Here is a 21,491-nt window from a genome sequence, read left to right on the forward strand (position 1 = left end):
ATAATAGCCAAAAAGAGAAAACAACCTAAATGTGCACTAAGTGATGAATGAACAACATGGGCTATCCCCTTGAAATTGATTACTGTGCAGTAGTCAAACAGATTGAATTACTGATATTCACTACAGCATGAACTGAGCTCAAAAGAAGCCAGACATGAAAGGCCACATATCATATGATTCCATTTACATGAGATGTTCTAATAGGCCAATTTATGGAGACAGAAAACATATTATCTTGGCAGAAACTGAAGGGTAGGAGAGTTAGAGAATGCCTGCTAATGGACACAGATTTTCATTTTGGGGTGATGACAACATTCTAGAATTAGAAAGTGCTGATAGTTGGCCAACTTTGTGTTTTCTAAAACTCACTGGACTGTGCATTGTAAAAGTGTGAATCATATGTGATATATTTCAATAATAAAAATATATGAGAGGGAAAAGAGTGGAAGCAAGGCTTTAAATTAGAGGGAATTTTAAATTGTTTCTGTGAAAGATGAGAAGGTGCTGAACTATTGAGGAGGAAGAAACTGTGGGTTAGATAGATGTTGAAAGGTTTGAGATGCATTTTTAACTCATATTTCTAATTGACGTATAGATATTAATTAGGAATTCCAGCTCTTACTATTTATACTTTCAAATTGTTTTCAAGCCTGCTATACCAGTTTTCCATCCAGTACATGACACATTCCACCAAGAATTAGTCACCAATTGTTTGCTTTGCTATTTCATCTGACTGTATTACCTTCAATTTCATGTGACTATAATACCTATCTCTTAATATTTTAAGATGTAAATTAAATTTACACTTCTTGAATATTCCTTTAATATAGACCTCCCCTTCTTCCATTTAAAGGAGACTCTTCTTCTCTGTCCTCTCAGGTTTTCTCAGATACCTCCTGTCTGGGGGAGAATAAATTTTCTTCTACCCTTTTAGGATCTTCTGGCTGTTCTAAGAAATAAAATTGACATGAGACAGATTAACAGGAAAAAAAATCAGACAAAAATTTAATAACATATAGACACGGGAGAGACCCAAGAGAACAAAAACTCACCAAAATGGCCAAAACCTTCACCTTAAAGATTATCTTCCGCAGAAGACAAAACAGGATATTGGGGGTAGTGATTTGGGACTTCGAAAGGGAGGAAGGCAGTTCCCATGGAGAGAGAATGCAAATATTTGGTAAATAAATGTCTGCTGGGTCACGCAGAGACCATGGAACAGTGTAAACTGGTCTCTAGTCTCTGCAGAATTTCCTCTACCTAACCTAGCCCATATTGTTTCAGATATTTCTGATGATAACTCTGTGCTGGGAACAGGCTTTCTATCTACATTGTTTTGGACAGTTAGAGGGAAGGTCAGAATTTCAAGGAGAAACTTGTCGACCTTGACTTTCACAGTTGGAAAAATCCACATGTCGCAGAGATGTTTGGGATGGCAAGTTTTGCTTCCCTACACTATGTTAGGCTTCGCAGGTGCCACTGGTGGCACTAGTAAAGAACCCGCCTGCCAGTGTAGGAGATGAAAGAGACTGGTTTGATCTCTGGGTCAGGAAAATCCCCTGGAGAAGGGCATGGCAACCCACTCTACTATTCTTGCCTGGAGAATCCCATGGACAGAGGAGCCTGGCAGACTACAGTTCATAGGATCGCAAAAAGTCAGACACAACTGAAGTGACTTAGTATGCGCGCATGCACACACACAAATATGTCGTGTCACTATCTTCCTTGAGTTGAAGAATGTATGCACTTGGCTTAACCCAACCACAGAGTATAAACATGCCGCAGTAGAAACTACGCATTTTTAAACATCTTCATTCTTAATTCAACAAGACCTTTTGGATACATAGTTTGAAATTTTATATTGATAAATAAAGCTGGAGTTGATAAAAAATATTTTCTTGTCTTTATAGTCTGTGTTCTTAATATACTTTAGCAGCATACATGCGATCTTCACTGTTTGTGGGTTCTGTACTTAGAAATCACTTGCTTGCTAAAGTTTCTTTGTTACCTCTAGCATACTCAGGGTTCTTCCCTTAGGGTGGTTACTTGAGGTCAAAGGCAGTGCAACATATTGGAGCCACTCAGTGACCGCCTTCCCAGAAGAGGCTGAGCAAGGAGGTGTTCCTCCTTCTTCTTGCAGCCGGGATTCTGTAAACAAGCACACTGTTCATGGTCTACTTAGCATATGACGTTTTTCTCATTTTGTGGATTTTGTTGGTGGTTTGCTTCTTAAAATGACCCCCAAGTACAGCTGCTGAAGAGCTGCTGTTCTTAAGACTGTGATGGGTGATATGGAAAAATATATGTTAGACAAACTTCATTCATGTATGAGTTTTTGTGCTGTTGGTTGTGAATTTAATTTCTATGAATCAAGGTAATATATTAAATAAGTCATCATTAAACAAAAATACACATTTTAAAAGGTTATGTAACAGATAGGGAAAAAAAAAAGTTCTATATTGATTAGTCTATGAAAATGTGACCAGAAGCTGGCAGGAGCCTAACTGTATTTCTTCTGTGAGCAATGGTTCAATATTTAATAATTCAGTATTGGCAGTGACTTTATAGATATACTGCAGTGGCTAACAATAATTGTCAGGATAGGTAAAAGATTTTCATTCTTGTATGTAACAAAAAATTGCATTTCACTTGTTTGCACTTTATATTTTCCTTTAATACTATAAAATACAAAAAAAGTTTAAATGCCATTAATTTATAAATTATTTTTACTTTAAAAGTGATGAGAATATTACTATGCCATTTTAGTAAATTTTAATAAAACCTTTAAAATTTGCATAAAGAGGATAAAGTGGTTAACAATAAATTTAGAACATTTGACATTTATCTTTTTCAGAATGTTTTTTAATCTTAGGCAGTTACTTAGAATGTTTACTGCAAAGAATATCTTATTTTATATCCAAAAGTAGACGTATATTTTCCAAAATGAAAATATTAGTGTAACAAAAAAAATGCATTATATACTTAAAACAGATAAAGTCACTTTCTTTCATAAAGTTAATGCCTTTGGAAGGTGCCCAAAACTATGACAGCTTCAGAAATGTGTATTTGAACCTCTGACAGCCACCATAGTGTCTCAATTCACTAAGCAGAATTTCCTGCTAAAAATGTTTAAATTCGGACATTCTGATACCCAAAGATCATGTGTGTATGTAGATGTATGCTCACTGAAGTTAGAATAACTAACAAAACAGAAGACATTTGTTGTTCCATATGGCAACCCACTCCAGTATTCTTGCCTAGAGAATCCCAGGAACGGAGGAGCCTGGTGGGCTGCTGTCCATGGGGTAGCACAGAGTCAGACACGACTGAAGCGACTTAGCAACAGCAGTAGCAGAACACAGGTACTTTTAAATTAGGCACAAAAGGTGGCTATTTTTCTAAACTTTAGGCTCCCAAAGTAAGATGGAACAATATTCAGTCTTTGACTTGTTGAAGGAAAAACATCTTTCCCAAGATGAAAGACGAACATTATCATCTATCATATCAGTGGACACTGCTTTTAAAATGTGTATGTGTGTGTGCATGTGTGCTCAGTCATGCCCAACTCTTTGCAACCCATGGACTGCAGCCCGCAAGGCTCCTCTGTCCATGTGATTTCCCAGTCAAGAATACTGGACTGGGTTGCCATTTCCTTCTCCAGGGGATCTTCCCAACACAGGGATCAAACCCTCATCTCCTTTGTCTCCTGCCTTGCAGGCAGATTCTTTACCTCCTGAGCCATCAAGGAATACCCCAAAACATGATACTAACCCTGATTTTAAAACATTCTCTTTATTCAGAGTATCATGTCAATTATTATAAAATTATCTTAGATCCTATAGTAGAGATTATTGACTCAATCATTTTAAACTTTTTCTTAACCAATTCATTTCTTTATTTGGAGGTATGTTAATTCAAGAAAGTCTTTCCAAAAAAGGTAAATATATTCCAGCTTGTATTGATGCTTTATCAAATGTATGTTCTCTTGCTGCTGAGTCTCTTATATTATGGTTTCATTTCCTGTCTTGCTCTACTAATCAGTAAGGCCTTGTGGACCACTGCAATAAAATATCCTCACAAAAATGGCTGTCTCTAATTGAGACTGACTTCATGCATTAGTCTAAAAGTTTAAGTGGAAGATAAATGATAGGTGTGAAAGACTTTTTTTTTTTAAATTCTGTAAGAAAATTCAGGATCAGTGAAGCACAGAGAGTTAACTTACCCTGTGTTAGTTACTTAGTCGTGTCTGATTCTTTGTGGCCCCATGGATTGTAGCCATCCAGGCTCCTCTGTCCATGGGATTCTCCAGGCAAAAATACTGGAGTGGGTTGCCATGCCCTTCTCTGGAATCTTCTGAACCAGGGATCAAACCCGGGTCTCCTGCTTTATAGGCAGATTCTTTACCATTTGAGCCACCAGGGAAGCCCTAGGAAGGGGTTTTTTAAAAAAAGAAAGGCTTCCCTCATGGCTCCACAGGGAAACAATCTGCCTGCAATTCAGAAGACACAGGAGATACAGGTTCAATGCCTGGGTTGTGAAGATACCCTGGATAAGGAAATGGCAACCCACTCCAGCATTTCTGCCTGAAAAGTCCCATGGACAGAGGAGCCTGACGGCCAAAGGAGCCTGACAGGCTACAGTCCATAGGGTGGCAAAGAGTCAAGCATGACTGAGCACACACACAATAAAAGGGCCACTGTTTCTTTTTTTTTTTTTCCTCTTATATACTTTATTTTGGAGGTAATACTGTCTTCTCAGTAAATAATAAAGTTGATAATTTAATAAGAACTTGCCATTTACACCAAGAGAAATAATGAAATTCATTTCAGAGTAAAGCCACATTTAGGAAAGGTCAGCTCAGGAGACAAATACAGCATCTTCTTCATTCCTTGGTTCTTATACAGAATTTGCTGCTTCCCAGGTCATATGGAAAATACTACTGGGCTTAAGTTTGCTTCAATAGCTTTCTATTTGTGCTAATACATCTCAAATTTTTCTGTATTCTAATACATGCTGTCTTTGGTTCATCTCTCTTTCTCCTTCTGGAGTTTTACCCATAGGAACTCTTTGAATATAAGTAACATATCATAAGTACATTTGCCTAGTCCTCTCACATATTGCTGACATTTCGAAAATCAGATATAAATAATTATTTGAGTGCTTATTATACATATATTCTAATTCTTTAGGTTGCTGCTGCTGCTGCTAAGTCGCTTCAGTCGTGTCTGACTCTGTGCAACGCCATAGACGGCAGCCCACCAGGCTTCCCCGTCCCTGGGATTCTCCAGGCAAGAACACTGGAGTGTGTTGCCATTTCCTTCTCCAATGCATGAAAGTGAAAAGTGAAAGTGAAGTCACTCAGTCGTGTCTGACTTTTCGCGACCCCATGGACTGCAGCCTACCAGGCTCCTCCATCCATGGGATTTTCTAGGCAAGAGTACTGGAGTGGGGTGCCATCGCCTTCTCCAAATTCTTTAGGTTGCAAATAGCCAAAAACTAGTTCAAAGAGGCTAATACATTTTATAGTAATTATAAAACGTTTTTTCTAGACATGGAAGCAGGGCATGCATCAGACACTGTAATGTAACACAGGAGAGTCAATGGGAATACGGAATTCTGACTCACTTCCTGTCTATCTCTCATTTTCTCTATCCTTATTTTTTTTCTTTCTTATCCTTCTCCTGTCAAAACAGTCCTCTAAACATAAGACTCTAATATTAAGAATGTATGATCAAGAACAAAGTTTTAACTGAGAGAGTGTAAAATTGAACATGCATTTTAAGCAAAAAACCTATAGGAATTTATATTAGTTCAAATGAACATTAAAAAAATTTACTTTCTTTTTTTAATTTTAAATATATTTATTTTCTTAATTGAAGGATAATTGCTTTACAGAATAGTTTTGGTTTCTGCCAAACATCAACATGTATTAGCCATAGGTATAAAATTTTATTTAGAAATAATCATTTGTTTTCCTGTTTTCAGAAGTCATATTTTTGTTGAATTTATGAATATAAAATTGATATCTAAAAGTTCTACTTTATTTCTACTCAGTTCTCTAAAAATCAGAAATTACCTAGTGTAAGTCAGTTGACTGGAGTAAAGCACACACATGCTTTACTCATAACAAAAGCATGAGTTTGATATTTTCATGAACCTTTAGATCTAGATACAATACCAAAAAGAAATGATAATGGTGTATTTCTTTATCATGGAGAGAGTTAAACAAAGAAAACTGACACTATAAATTAAAACTTAAAATTAAGACATTTGTATAAATTAAGATTAATAGATTTTATAATATGTAACATACTAGAGAACCTGTTTTATATTAGCCATCTAACAAATTATAGGAAACACATTATCCAGTTGTGAGCAATTAGCACTTTCAACTTTCATTTGTATATGTCTTGAAAAATGTAGAATATCCTTTTATCATAATGAGAACTAAATCTTAGACATTATCATGAGTGCCACCAGTTTGGCAAGTTTTCATGCAAGTCAATGATCTGCAGTGTCAATTCTCTAAAATTAAGGCTAAAAAATAACACATCAGCCATTCATGGATTAATGTAAATCATTTAAAAGAACAGAGGAAACAAGTACATCACACTTAAATTCTAAATTAGCAAAACTGTTCTTTCCTGATTTATAGGTTATTTTCTTTTCTTTTTTCCAACTGTTGTTGACTTCTATATAGAACTTCCATCTTTGCTGCACTTATTGAGAAGTACCTAAGCTTCAAGCTAAAGTTACAATAGTTTAAAAACAGCTTATTTTTTATTAGAACACTAGAAATATTTTCTTTGTGTTTCTATGAAATCATTTCTCATGAGAGGTTAAGGAATCAAACTATAGTGTATCTATTGTGGAAGATTTCCCTGGTTTGATTGAAAATTGGAAAACCAAAAATTAAAGTGAAATCCACTATATATATATATATATATATATTTTTTTTTTTTTTTAAGGCACTGTTTGTATGCAATCCCTACCAATAGGGATCTTACTGTGTTCTCACTGATATACACAAGTAACCAACACATAAATGGTGGTCAAATGCATCTTTCCTATTGGGTCAAGCAATTGGGCAAGAAGTCCCATACTATAGGGAAATTAATAGAGCTAAAGTGGGCAATATAGTATGCTCTCTATTTAACCACAGCTGATTGAAAACAACTAAGAATCTCTACAGAGTGGCCAGCATCCTTTGTGGCCTTAGAAAAATTAAGTCCTGCCTGATTCGCTCCTTGTAAAGTTATGCTACGTGCTTAGTCACTCAGTTGTGTCCAAATCTTTGCAACTCCATGGACTGTAACCTGCCAGCCTTCTCTGTCCATGGGATTATCCCGGCAAGAATACTGGAGTGGGTTGCCATACCCTCCTCCAGGGGATCTTGCCAAGCCAGGGATCAAACCCAGTTCTCCCACATTGCAGGCAAATTCTTTACCATCTGAGCCACCAGGGAGTGAGTGAGTGAGTGAGTGAGTGAAGTCGCTCAGTCGTGTCCAACTCTTTGCGACCCCATGGACCGTAGCCTACCAGGTTCCTCCCTCCATGGGATTCTCCAGGCAAGAGTACTGGAGTGGGTTGCCATTGCCTTCTCCAGGGGATCTTCCCAAGCCAGGGATCGAACCTGGGTCTCCCACATTCCAGGCAGATGCTTTAACTTCTGAGCCACCAGAGAAGCCCCTTGAAAAGATTAGTGCAAGGCATTTAGGTAAAGATATTTTTCTATTTTCTTGGGCTCCAAAATCAATGCAGATGGTGAGTGCAGTCATGAAATTAAAAGATGCTTGCTCCTTGGAAGAAAAGCTATGACCAACCTAGATAGCATATTAAAAAGCAGAGACATCACTTTGCCAACAACTGTCCATATAATCAAAGCTATGGATTTACAATAGTCATCTATGGATGTGAGATTTGGACTATAAAGAAAGGTGAGCACTGAAGAATTGATGCTTTTGAACTGTGGTGTTGGAGAGGACTTTGAGAGTCCCTTGAACTGCAAGGAGATCCAGCCAATCAAGCATAAAGGAAATCAACCCTGAGTATTCATTGGAAGGACAGATGCAGAAGCTGAAGCTCCAATACTTTGGCCAAAGTAAAGAACTGACTCATTGCAGAGAACTTTACTGCAAAGTAAAGATGCAAAGAACTGACTCATTGGAAAAGACCCTGATGCTGGGAAAGATTGAAGGCAGGAGGAGAAAGGGACGACAGAGGATGAAATGGTTGGATGGCATCACTGACTCAATGGACAAGAGTTTGAGCAGGCTCCAGGAGTTGGTGAAGGACAGGGAAGCCTGGTGTGCTGCAGTTCATGGGGTCACAAAGAGTCAGACATGACTGAGCAACTTAATTGAACTGAACTGATAACTCAAGAAGGCAAAAAAATATTTTGCAGTTCTGCATGAACAATTTCATTTAACACAGTTTCTAGAACACCCACTGGGAAATATGTGAATGTTTATTGGACATGATAACTCAGGCTTTTGCTCATCACATGACTACTTCCTTAAGTAATTCAGGCTCAGATGGAGTTGTAAGCCCCTCCCCAGCACTTTCATATTAATAGAAAGCAGAATGCCTGTACATCCCACCTCTATAAGGAGAGTCAAAGAATCCCTTTTATACACATTTTTAAATTCCAATAAGCTATCCTTCTCACATTTTTTCCATAAAAACGTAGTGCCTTAGTTTCTACATATGACTTGATATAGAGAGAAACTATCTTAAGTACAATCTCCCCCTACCAAAAAAAAAAAATTGTTAAAAAGGAACTTTGTACAAACCTGCCTAGAAGGTACTGATATGTGTACTGGAACGCATTATCATTAGAATTGTTGCCTTTCACGGAAGCTGACCCTAGAACTTGAGGTGTGTTTCTGTTGCCACCAGTGAGTGTCCTCATCAAGACAGGTTCCTCTTGGTGGCAGTTAACTGACTATGAATGTGTGACTATGAACAGGAAGCTGGCAGCAAAAGTAGTAGCAGTCCTCTTGGTTGTGAATCTTTTGTTTTCAATTCTTTTGTTTTATTTTATATTTTGAATCAACCCTGAAAGGTCAAAGTAGCACCCATTTTCAACCTTCTAGATTATTCTGAAAGTCAATTTCTAGAATAAAAATCCTTTGTTTTTGTTTAATTGAAATAAATAAAGATGAGTAACCGGCAAAATTACAGGAGGTAACTATTGATAAAATGTGAACCTAATGTTGATTATGTGGTCTGCTTGAATGTAAAAATTTGATCATCTAATCAGAATTAGAAAAGGGATACTCGGATCCCATGGAATGTGGTAATGCAGTCTTAGGGGTGCTGCTGGCACCTATTCCTGAATAAGATGTCAGACTGCTAGAAGCTTCCTAGCTTTCAGTTAACAGAAGATAAGTTTCTCTAGCTGGTCTCTGCCATGGGGCAAGGAGCATTGCAACTTTGCCTTTGTGACTGCTTGAATTATCTTCCCACAGATCAAGATAATATACGGCAAATATGTCAATCACTAATAGAAGAGCAGGGCGTGCATGTAGGGTTTTGGAGCAAATCCACGCACACTTCAGATAGCGTTTTTCATGGAAACAGATCCTGGATCGCTACTGAGACCTAACAGTTTGAATATCTTGAACTTGGGACAAGTATTAATGACTGTAACTACTAAAATGTTTGTCATAAATTGAGTGTTATCTGATTTACTTCTTCCCAATTTTTCTGGGGCAGCAGTATTCATCAAATGAAAGTTGGGAAAGTGAAGATCAGCTTCAACAGGCTCTGAATAACTGTATGAGCATAAACACATAAATAACTGTTAAACGCATAAATAACTGTATGAGCTGGTGACTCATTTCCCGGTATACCTCCTCTTGGATAGCAGTAGCAGTGTTAGTCACTCAGTTGTGTCCAACTGTTTGCAACCCCATGAACTGTAGCCTGCCAGGCTCCTCTGTCCATGGGACTCTCAAGGCAAGAATACTGGAGTGGATTGTTATTCCTTCTCCAGAGGATCTTCCTGACCCAGGGATTGAATCCAGGTCTCCTGCATTGCAGACAGATTCTTTACCATCTGAGCTACAGGGAAAATTCTCTTGGATGAACCACCACATTTTCCTCTACTCACATTAATGGCCTGTGGGTTATTTATTGACCATTTCAGATTATTGAATAGCAAAGCATTGAGCCTGATTTAAAGGTAATTCTACATATTATATTGACACTAGGCAGTGATGGGCTGTATATTGTAGTGCAAAGCAGAGTGGCCAAGTCCCTGAGACTGAGGTTCTATGCCTGATACACCATCCATATAAAAATAGTGGACATTCAGTTATGTTGAGTTGTGTCCATACTGATGTATATGACAATTTATCTTTACTGAAATAAACACTTATCCTGGAGATGGATGTACTAGCTCTGCCCACTATATCTTGGTCAGTAGTAGCTTTCATGAAATTCCCAAATATCTTCACATGCCTTACAATCTTGTTTCTGAACAACAAACTCATTTTATAGAAAAGAACATCAGACAATGGGATGATCTCAAAGGCTTATTTGACTTTATCATGTTTCTCCTGGAAAAGTAGCAACAGGTCTTCAGATGAGTGGAATGGTCTCCAGAAGACTCAGAGATCCAGCTGGGAATTCAACCTTACAACTTTTGAGGAGCTAGACCATAAAATTTAGTCTATACTTTGATATGAGAAGCCTCATTTAGTGCTTCCATGTATTTCTAGAATATATGGGTCCACAAATTATAGAGTAAAAGTGGGAATGTTAACGTTGCATAACTACAAACTTGCAAAATCTTTATTTTCATCCTCTTTATTGTTAGCCTCTGCTGACTTAGAATTTTAATTTCTAAATGATAAATATCTTTACTAGGGGTCTTAACAACCATCCCAATAAACTGGATATTTCAGACCACCACTTGGTCATATTGGAGCTTTTTAAAACCCATAAAATAAAATTTTAAAAAGATAATTTTGAGAAGTCTATCATGATTATAAAGGAAAAAGGGATGCTGCAATATAATGTTGTCAAAAGGTGTATGTGTGCACTGACTTTTGAGACAGTTGTCATAGTGATAGGACTGGAACAACACAATGGAAAACAGATGTGGTGTTGCAGATATTTCAGGAAAAAGTTCATGTCATACCTTAGTAAAGAACTTCATCCAGAGGCAATGTTGAATCTGTGCAAAGGAAACATGAAATGGATAATGAGAATGAAAAATACAGCTCTCCTAATTTTTATACAGTTAGCATGACTGCTTAACTACATGTGAAGTGATGGTAACCAATTTAAAAGGATAAACAAGTTATGAACCATAATAGATAACTTTAACACATCTCTCTTTCAATAACCAAAGAACAAGTATATGAATATCAATCAACAGTTCATGTGCCTCAATAAGTTATCAAATTGACCCAGGGATTAAAGCTGTGTCTTTTATGTCTCCTACATTGGCAAACAGGTTCTTTACCACTAATGCTACCTGGGACATCAAATCCCAAACAGTTTCAAAAAGGTTAAAATTTTTGAGCATATTCTCTGACCACAGTAACAGTACTATTAAATAATAAAAATAAAACTAGAATAATTCTAAAATTTTGAAAATTAATTAACACATGTCTAAATAACCCAGCTTCCCTAGTAGCACAGATGGTAAAGAATCCACCTGCAATTCAATAGATTCCAGTTCAGTCCCTGGGTTGGGAAGATCCCCTGGAGAAGGAAATGCAACCCACACGAGTATTCTTGTCAGGAGAGTCCATGAACAGAGAAGCCTGGTGGGCTATAGTCCATGGGGTCACAAAGAGTCAGAGGTGACGGAGCGACTAACACACGCATACACAAATAACCCAGGGTTTAAGACAAGAGTATACTAGAAACAAGAAAATATTTTAACTGAGAGGTAAGGAAGATATGATATATCAAATATTGTGAGATATAGCTAAATCAGTGTTCAGGAAAAAAAAATGTGTAGCCTTCAATGAACATATTAAAGAAGACAGACTAAAATTCAATGATTTTGGCTTCCATCATTACAAGTGAGAAAATGAAAAGCCTATCAAACCTAAGTATATTAAACAGAAGTAAAATAAGGATAACAGAATAATCTAATGATACAGAGGGCAAGGGCAATAGAGAAAGCCAAATTTAAATGTTGCTCTTTTGAAAAGATTAATAGACTTGTCATGAAGAGGGAAAAGAGAGAAAACACCATTAATGAACAGTTATTAGAAATAGAGAAGAATATATCAATTTGTACCATATGGGCATCAAAACTGTTAGAGAATATTACAAAATTATATTAAACCAATAAAGTTGGTATGTTATATAAAATAAACTATTGCATAAAATTATTCAGGTTTCTTCATATTCACTAATTCTTCCCTTGGTTGTATCAAGCCTACTGCTGAGCTTATGGAAAGCATTCCTTTTTGTAGCTGAGTTTTTATTTTGAATTTTTAAAAAATTCTTTCTATAACTTTTTATCTTTCCCCTCTCATTACTTGGACTTCCCTGGTGGCTCAGATGGTAAAGAATCTGCCCACAATGCAGGAGACCCAGGTACCATCAGGAAGATCTCCTGGAGAGGGGAATCACAAGGGGTCACAGATTCATTTTTATTTTGTATATACTTGCTTGTATATAACTACTCTTGTACACTGTCTACTTTCTCCACAGAGCCCTGAATATAGTAATCATAGCTGTTTAAGCTTCTCTAATAATTCAGATATCTTCGTCATGTCTATTTCTGAAAATTGCTTTGTTTTTGCAAACTGAATGAGGTTTTGTTTTTATTTATTTTTTTGCTTTTTGTGACTTATAATTGTTGTTGAAAACTAGACATGCTGTATTGAGCACCAGGAATCAATGTAAATATGCCTTTGGTGTGAGGATTTATGTTAATCTGGATAGGAGTTCAGCTGTGTTTAATGTTTTTATCTCTGCTCTTGACTTTGGACTTCTCATAATCACTTTTCCTTAGAAGAAGGCTGTCTTGAAACTCAGCTGTAATCCATTATTATTATACTGGCACCTTGTTGGTATGGGGGGAAGATTGGAGGGAATAGAGTGCTCTATAATCTTCTAATTAAATTTTATAATTGACAACAGTATACTAGATAAACCACAGTATTATTATTTTATCAGAAAAAGATGCACAAAATATAACCATTAAAATAAGGCAGATTTTAAAGCTCACAAGTTTCTCTAGCCTAGACAAGCACTACTGAATTTTTGAGAAGAGCCCACTGTAGTTGGGAACAATCAGGGAAGACTTTTCAGTGTTACAGGATCTGAAGGATGAGCTAACACAAAATAAGTAAAGAGGAGAGTATCCTGCATGGTCTGTAAAGGAAATGCGTAAGGAATATTGGGTAAACTGTATCTAGTAGGTTCCGCTTGGTATTCAAGACTCACAAAGGAGAAAATGTAAATACTTTTTAAAATATGAAATTGGTGAACTGGTACCAGGTTCAAACACAGGTTAAAGAGACTATACTTTATTTTTCAGGAAGTACCAATCTTTGAAAATATTTGGGCAAGTGAGTGCCAACATGAAAGCTATATGTAAAGCAAAATGTACACATTTGCCTCAAAAAATAATTTATTTCAGTTATCAGACAAGAATACTGGCCTCAACAATATCTCATAATAACAATCTATCTGAAATTTTTAACATGTGAATTTTCCTTGGAAACTTTAGTTCGCTCTTTCACACAGGGGCCTGTTTGCCCTCTCTGAAAGCTTTGCATTTTATTTATTTATTTATGTATTGTTGTTAAAAATATGTGACGAGCTGTTGCACATTTTATTTCACAGACCTCTGCTTAGATATGCCAAATACCTACTGGATCTAGTGTAGATGCCAGATTTTATTCTTGGCCCTAATATTATGACTCTGATTGCTTAAAGCTTTTGCATTCTCCAATATAAGAACTGCCATGATTTCATTCCTCCTCTCATAGCATTACTCAAGCTGCTTAACGCATTCCTGTTTCCTTTCCTCTGCATTCTCTAAGGACTCCCCACTCCACAGCGTTTCCACAATTATCAGGCAGCAGAGTGGACAAACTATTTTCTAATCCTATAACTGTATCACATTGTTTCTTTAGCTTTCTGGTACTGCACTGTGATTATATCTTAAAAGCACCTTCATAAAATTTCAGTTTTATGAGATCTCTCTTCTTGATCACCTTACACTAGATCAGTAGGGGAAAACTACAGTTGACTAGAAGTTTACAACCTGAAAAATATGTAACTTCTACTATTAATGTGTATCTATTATTATTCTATCACCAAGCAAAGAGCACATAGTGGAGTAAGTCTTTGGTAATATACTATTTAGAAAGCTCTTTATATTTTGCCACTAAAAGAATAGAATAAGAAAGCAAAACAGCAGCAAAACACTTTCTTTTTGTGACGACTTATATTCTCCAATGCATGAAAGTGAAAAGTGAAAGTGAAGTCGCTCAGTCAGGTCCGATTCTAGCGACCCCATGGACTGCAGCCTACCAGGCTCCTCCGTCCATGGGATTTTCCAGGCAAGAATACTGGAGTGGGGTGCCATTGCCTTCTCCATACAGCATAAAACGTATTTAAACAGATCATTGCTTGTGAAGTTGTAAGTTTTAATTAAACTTCATAGTAAGTAGCGTTATAGCACAGTATAAAAATTTGTCTTCCAGGTTTAAATTAACTTGTTTTACAAACCTTGCATGATTTATGCAACATTAATTAAAGTATAATGAAGTCATGTCATCAAAATATGACCTATGTTCTCCTTTTAAAACAACTTACAGAAGTTCCATTTCGTAAAAGGCATTAGCAAATTATTGCCTGTGTATTTACATACTGTGTACACATTAGGGCATAATGAGAAATATTTGCACAAGATATAAATATTGTTTTATTAATTAAGATTATATTTAAATTCTGAGTCCATTTGTACTATGGCTGTTACCTATTTTCCCCATAAATATCTGCAATGAGAGAAAAATTTTTGATCTCCTAGGGAATAAATTTACATTCATTTATATAAAATACTGAATTCTTTGCAGATTCAATTGTTACTAACCTACTATACTTGAGGAGAAGGAAGCTGCATTAATTAATCAAGCTGACTCCAGATTCAAAAATTCTGAGCTAAATTTTTGAAATTGAAAAAAACCATGATACATGACCCATGACTCAGGAATAACTTTTTTGTACAATTGCTAAGTCATGTCCAACTCTTTGCAACCCCATGAACTGCAGCATGCCAGGCTTCCTGTCCTTTACTATCTCTAAGAGTTTATTTAAACTCACATCCATAGAGTCAATGATGCCATTCCACCATCTAATCCTTTCATCCCATTTTCCTCTCATCCTCAATCTTTCCCAGCATCAAGGTCTTTTCCAAAACACTGAGTCTTTGCATCAGGTGGCCAAAGTTTTTGAGCTTCAACTTCATCATCAGTCCTTCCAGTGAATATTCAGGGTTGACTTGCTTTAGGATTGACTGGTTTGATATTTTGCTGTCCAAGGAATTCTCAAGAACCTTCTCTGGCACCACAGTTCAAAAACATCAATTCTTTGGCACTCAGCCTGCCTCTTGAGAACTCTGTATGCAGGTCAGAAAGCAACAGTTAGAACTAGACATGGAACAACAGACTGGGTCCAAATAGGAAAAGGAGTACACCAAGGCGGTATATTGTCACCCTGCTTATTTAACTTGTATGCAGAGTACTTCATGAAAAATGCTGGACTGGAAGAAGCACAAGCTGGAATCAAGATTGCCAGGAGAAATCTCAATAACCCCAGATATGCAGATGACACCACCCTTATGGCAGAAAGTGAAGACGAACTAAAAAGCCTCTTGATAAAAGTGAAAGTAGAGAGTGAAAAAGTTGGCTTAAAGCTCAACATTCAGAAAACGAAGATCATGGCATCTGGTCCCATCATTTCATGGGAAATAGGTGGGGAAACAGTGGAAACAGTGACAGACTTTATTTTTCTGGGCTCCAAAATCACTGCAGATGGTGACTGCAGCCATGAAATTAAAAGACGCTTACTCCTTGGAAGGAAAGTTATGACCAACCTAGATAGCATATTCAAAAGCAGAGACATTACTTTGCCAACAAAGGTTTGTCTAGTCAAGGCTATGGTTTTTCCTGTGGTCATGTATGGATGTGAGAGTTGGACTGTGAAGAAAGCTGAGCGCCAAAGAATTGATGCTTTTGAACTGTGGTGTTGGAGAAGACTCTTGAGAGTCCCTTGGACTACAAGGAGATCCAACCAGTCCATCCTAAAGGAGATCGGTCCTGGGCATTCATTGGAAAGACAGATACTAAAGCTGAAACTCCAGTACTTTGGCCACCTCATTTGAAGAGTTGACTCACTGGAAAAGACTCTGATGCTGGGAGGGATTGGGGGAAGGAGGAGAAGGGGACGACAGAGGATGAGATGGCTGGATGGCATCACTGACTCGATAGACGTGAGTCTGAGTGAATTCCAGGAGTTGGTGATGGACAGGGAGGCTTGGCGTGCTGTGATTCGTGGGGTTGCAAAGAGTCAGACACGACTGAGCGACTGAACTGAACTGAACTTCCTTATATTCCAACTCTTACTTACATCCATACATGACTATTGGAAAAACCATAGCTTTGACTAGACTGACTTTGTCAGCAAAGTGATGTCTCTGCTTTTTAATACACAAACTCAGTTTGTCATGGAGAAGGCAATGGCAACCCACTCCAGTACTCTTGCCTGGAAAATCCCATGGATGGAGGAGCCTGGTAGGCTGCAGTCCATGGGGTCCCTAAAGGTTGGACACGATTGAGCGTCTTCCCTTTCACTTTTCACTTTCATGCATTGGAGAAGGAAATGGCAACCCACTCCAATGTTCCTGCCTGGAGAATCCCAGGGACAGGGGGGCCTGGTGGGCTGCCGTCTATGGGGTCGCACAGAGTCAGACACGACTGAAGTGACTTAGCAGCAGCAGCAGGTTTGTCATAACTTTTCTTCCAAGAAGAAAGAAGCTTTTAATTTTGTGGCCACTGTCCCATCCACAGTGATTTTGGAGCCCAAGAAAATAAAATCTGTCACTGTTTCTACTTTTTCCCCATCTATTTACCATGAAGTGATGTGACCAGATGCCATGATCCTTAGTTTTTGAATGCTGAGTTTTAAACTAGCTTTTTCATTCTCCTCTTTCCCTTTCTTTAACAGGCTCTTTAATTCCTCTTGGCTTTCTGCCATAATGGTGGTATCATCTGCATATCTCAGATTGTTGACATTTCTCCGGGCAATCTTGATTCCAGCTTGTGAGTCATCCAGCCTAGCATTTCACATGAGGTACTCTGCATGTAAGTTAAATAAGCAGGGTGACAGTATAGAGCCTTAACATATTCCTTTCCCAATTTGGAACAAGTCTTTTGTTCCATATCCGGTTCTGATAGTTGCTTCTTGACCTGCATACAGGTTTCTCAGGAGGCAGGTAAGGTAGTCTGGTAGTCCCATCACTTTAAGCATTTTCCACAGTTGTGATCCATGCAATCAAAGATTTTACCATGTCAATAAAGCAGAAGTAGATGATTTTTTTGGAATTCTCTTGTTTCTTCAATGATCCAATGAGTGTTGGAAATTTGATCTCTGGTTCCTCTGCCATTTCTAAATCCAGCTTGAACATATGGAAGTTCACAGTTCATGTACTGTTGAAAGCTGGCTTGGAGAATTTTGAGCATTACTTTGCTAACCTGTGAAATGAGTACAATTGAGTGCAATCTGAGTGGTCTTTGACATTGCCTTTCTTTGGGATTGGAATAAAATATGATTTTTCCCAGTCCTGTGACCTCTGCTAAGTTTTCCAAATTCGCTGGCATATGAAGTGCAGCACTTTAACATAACAGCATCATCTTTAGGATTTGAAATAGCTCAGCTGGAATTTCATCACCTCCACTACCTTTGCTCATAGTATTAATTCCTAAGGCCCACTTAACTTCATATTCTAGATAAAATATCAGGCATTAATCTTTTAGGAAACAGTAATAAATTTTGTTTCTCTTTTCATTATGTTTTTTCCCACCAAAATATTAAGAAATTCTCAAAAAATAAAAAATAAAAAAAACCAACTATCATCCCACTGTTACTAAGTATTCCATTATTTCCTTCTAAGATATTCATAAGTTATCTTTAAAAGCTTGTTAAATTATATCTTTTCATACTGTTAATGGGGTTCTCAAAGCAATAATACTGAAGTAGTTTGCCATTCCCTCCCCACAGTGGACCACATTCTGTTAGAACTCTCCACCATGACCCGTCCATCGTAGGTGTACACGGCATGGCTTAGTTTCATTAAGTTAGACAAGGCTGCGGTCCATGTGATCAGATTGGCTAGTTGTCTGTGATTGTGGTTTCAGTCTGTCTGCCCTCTGATGCCCTCTGTTAGCGCCTACCATCTTACTTGGTGTTCTCTTACCTTGGACGTGGGGTATCTCCTCTCCGCCACTCCTGCGCCACAGCTCCTGGGCCTAAAAAAGAAATGCAAAAAAGCAAAATGGCTGTCTGAGGAGGCCTTACAAATAGCTGTGAAAAGAAGCACAAAGCAAAGGAGAAAATGAAAGATACACCCATTTGAATTCAGAGTTCCAAAGAATAGCAAGCAGAGATAAGAAAGCCTTCCTCAGTGATCAATGCAAAGAAATAGAGGAAAACAATAGAATGGGAAAGACTAGAGATCTCTTCATGAAAATTAGAGATACTAAATGAACATTTCATGCAAAGATGGGCTCAATAAGTGATAAAAATGGTATGACCTAACAGAAGCAGAAGACATTAAGAAGAGGTGATAAGAATACACAGAAGAATTATACAAAAAAGATCTTCAAGAGACCTTCGAATCACTGGTTGCGAAGTTAAATGATGCTGAAAAGGAACTCTCTGAAATTTCTGAGAGACTGAAAGCCTCCAGCAAAGCTCTGTCAGAGTCTCCGTCTCAGGACTCTTTAGATGCATTCATGTCAGAAATGAAGTCAGGGAGTGCATTAGATGGTGTGTCCCGGAAGAAACTTCACTTGAGAACTTTTGAACTGAGAAAAGAACAGCAGAGACTTAAAGGGTTGATAAAGATTGTAAAGCCAGCAGAGATTCCAGAACTAAAAAAAATTGAAAGTCAGGCTACAGATGGAGAAAACAAAGCTAAAAAGCTCACGTTGCCTCTCTTTGGTGCCATGAAAGGAGGAAGCAAATTCAAATTAAAAACGGGAACAGTAGGGAAGTTACCCCCCAAGCGTCCAGAACTCCCTCCAACTCTAATGAGAATGAAGGATGAGCCTGAAGTAGAAGAGGAGGAAGAGGAGGAGGAAGAGGAAGAGGAGAAAGAAAAGGAGGAGCATGAAAAGAAGAAAACGGAGGCTGGAAGCAGTAGGCTGCAGCAGGAGACAGAACCAGAAGAAGCAGCGCAGGAGACGAGTCCTCCCACAGACTTCATATGTTCTAAAGAAACAAACCATGAAAACATGTCTCAACTCAGCCAAGTGGAACAGAATAAAGATTGCCAAGAGATTAGTGAAGCAGCTGCATCGTGTGAGGAGCCCCCAGCATCAAAGAATGAGAATGAGAAAAGCAGAGATGAATTCAAGAAAAAGAAACCTCCTGGTCCAGGCAAAGTTCCACTGATACTTTCCTCCAAATATCCAGAAGATGACCCAGATTACTGTGTGTGGGTCCCACCTGAAGGCCAAAGTGGAGATGGCAGGACCCATCTTAATGACAAGTATGGGTATTGATTGCTTCTGAATCTTAAAGGAAGACCTTGTGGACCATGTGACATGGGATATTTAGGATAATATATCAAGTTGAATGTCCGGAGAAGGAATTCAGATGCTCATTTGTAAAATCTGGTGACTGGCATTTTCTTCTGTACTCCTAGCTTCCTAAATTTACCTACCTATCTGATTCTCTTGAATTTGATATTTATGTTTAAAAGTGTTTGTGTATGTATGTAAAAAGGAACCATATATTTTGAGAATTAGTAAAGTGAGAGACATGAGTCTATTAAAGTAAGAAGCTGGAAAAAAAAAAAAAAAGATCTTCATACCCCAGTTAATCACAATGGTGTGATCACTCACCTAGAGCAAAATATCCTGGGATATGAAGTCAGCTGGGCCTTAGGAAGCATCACTATGAACAAAGCTAGAGGAGGTGATGGAATTCCATTTGAGCTATTTCAAATCCTAAAAGATGATGCTGTGAAAAGGCTGCCCTCAATATGCCAGCAAATTTGGAAAACTCAGCAGTGGTCACAGGACTGGAAAAGGTCAGTTTTCATTTCAATCCCAAAGAAAGGCAATGCCAAAGAATGCTTAAACTACCACACAGTTGTACCCATCTCACACACTAGCAAAGTAATGCTCAAAATTCTCCAATCCAGGCTTCAGCAATATGTGAACAGTGAACTTCCAGATGTCAAGCTGGATTTAGAAAAGGCAGAGGGAGGAACCAGAGATCAAATTGCCAACATCTGCTGTATCATTGAAAAAGCAGGAGAGTTCCAGAAAAACATCTATTTCTGTTTTATTGACTATGCCAAAGCCTTTGACTGTATGTATCACAATAAACTATGGAAATTCTGCAAGAGATGGGAATACCAGACCACCTGACCTGCCTGTTGAGAAATCTGTGTGCAGGTCCGGAAGCAACAGTTAGAACTGAACAAGGAACAACAGACTGGTTCCAAATTGGAAAAGGAGTTCATCAAGGCTGTATATTGTCACCCTGCTTATTTAATTTATTGCACAGTACATCATGAGAAATGCTGAGCTGGAAGAAGCACAAGCTGGAATCAAGATTGCTGGAAGAAATATCAATAACCTCAGATATGCAGATGATATCACCCTTATGGTATAAAAAGAAGAAGAACTAAAGGGCCTCTTGACGAAAGTGAAAAAGGAGAGTGAAAAAATTGGCTTAAAGCTCAACATTCAGAAAACTAGATCATGGCACCTGGTCCCATCACTTCATGGCAAATAGATGGGGAAAGAGTGGAAACAGTGGCTGACTTTATTATTTTTTTTTCAGGGGGCTCCAAAATCATTGCAGATGGTGATTGCAGCCATGAAATTAAAAGACACTTACTCCTTGGAAGGAAAGTTGTGACCAACCTAGACAGCATATTCAAAAGTAGAGACATTATTTTGCCAACAAAGGTCCGTCTAGTCAAGGCTATGGTTTTTCCAGTGGTCACATATGAATGTGAGAGTTGGACTATAAAGGAAGCTGAGCACTGAAGAATTGATGCTTTTGAACTATAGAGTTGGAGAAGACTCTTGAGAGTCCCTTAGACTGTAAGGAGATCAAACCAGTCCATCCTAAAGGAGATCAGTCCTGGGTGCTCATTGGAAAGACTGATGTTGAAGCTGAAACTCCAATACTTTGGCCACCTGATGCAAAGAGCTGACTCATTTGAAAAGACCCTGATGCTGGGAAAGATTGAGGGCAGGAGGAGAAGGGGA

The 21,491-nt window shown here is 37.9% G+C and overlaps 1 pseudogene; it reads left to right on the forward strand.

Moving 5' to 3' along the window:
- The first annotated feature begins 1,056 nt into the window (after positions 1-1,056).
- Positions 1,057-20,043, forward strand: LOC113902113 (annotated as a pseudogene).
- The last annotated feature ends 1,448 nt before the right edge of the window (positions 20,044-21,491 follow it).

This window comes from Bos indicus x Bos taurus, chromosome 12 (genome assembly GCF_003369695.1).
Source record: "Bos indicus x Bos taurus breed Angus x Brahman F1 hybrid chromosome 12, Bos_hybrid_MaternalHap_v2.0, whole genome shotgun sequence".
NCBI lineage: Eukaryota > Metazoa > Chordata > Mammalia > Artiodactyla > Bovidae > Bos > Bos indicus x Bos taurus.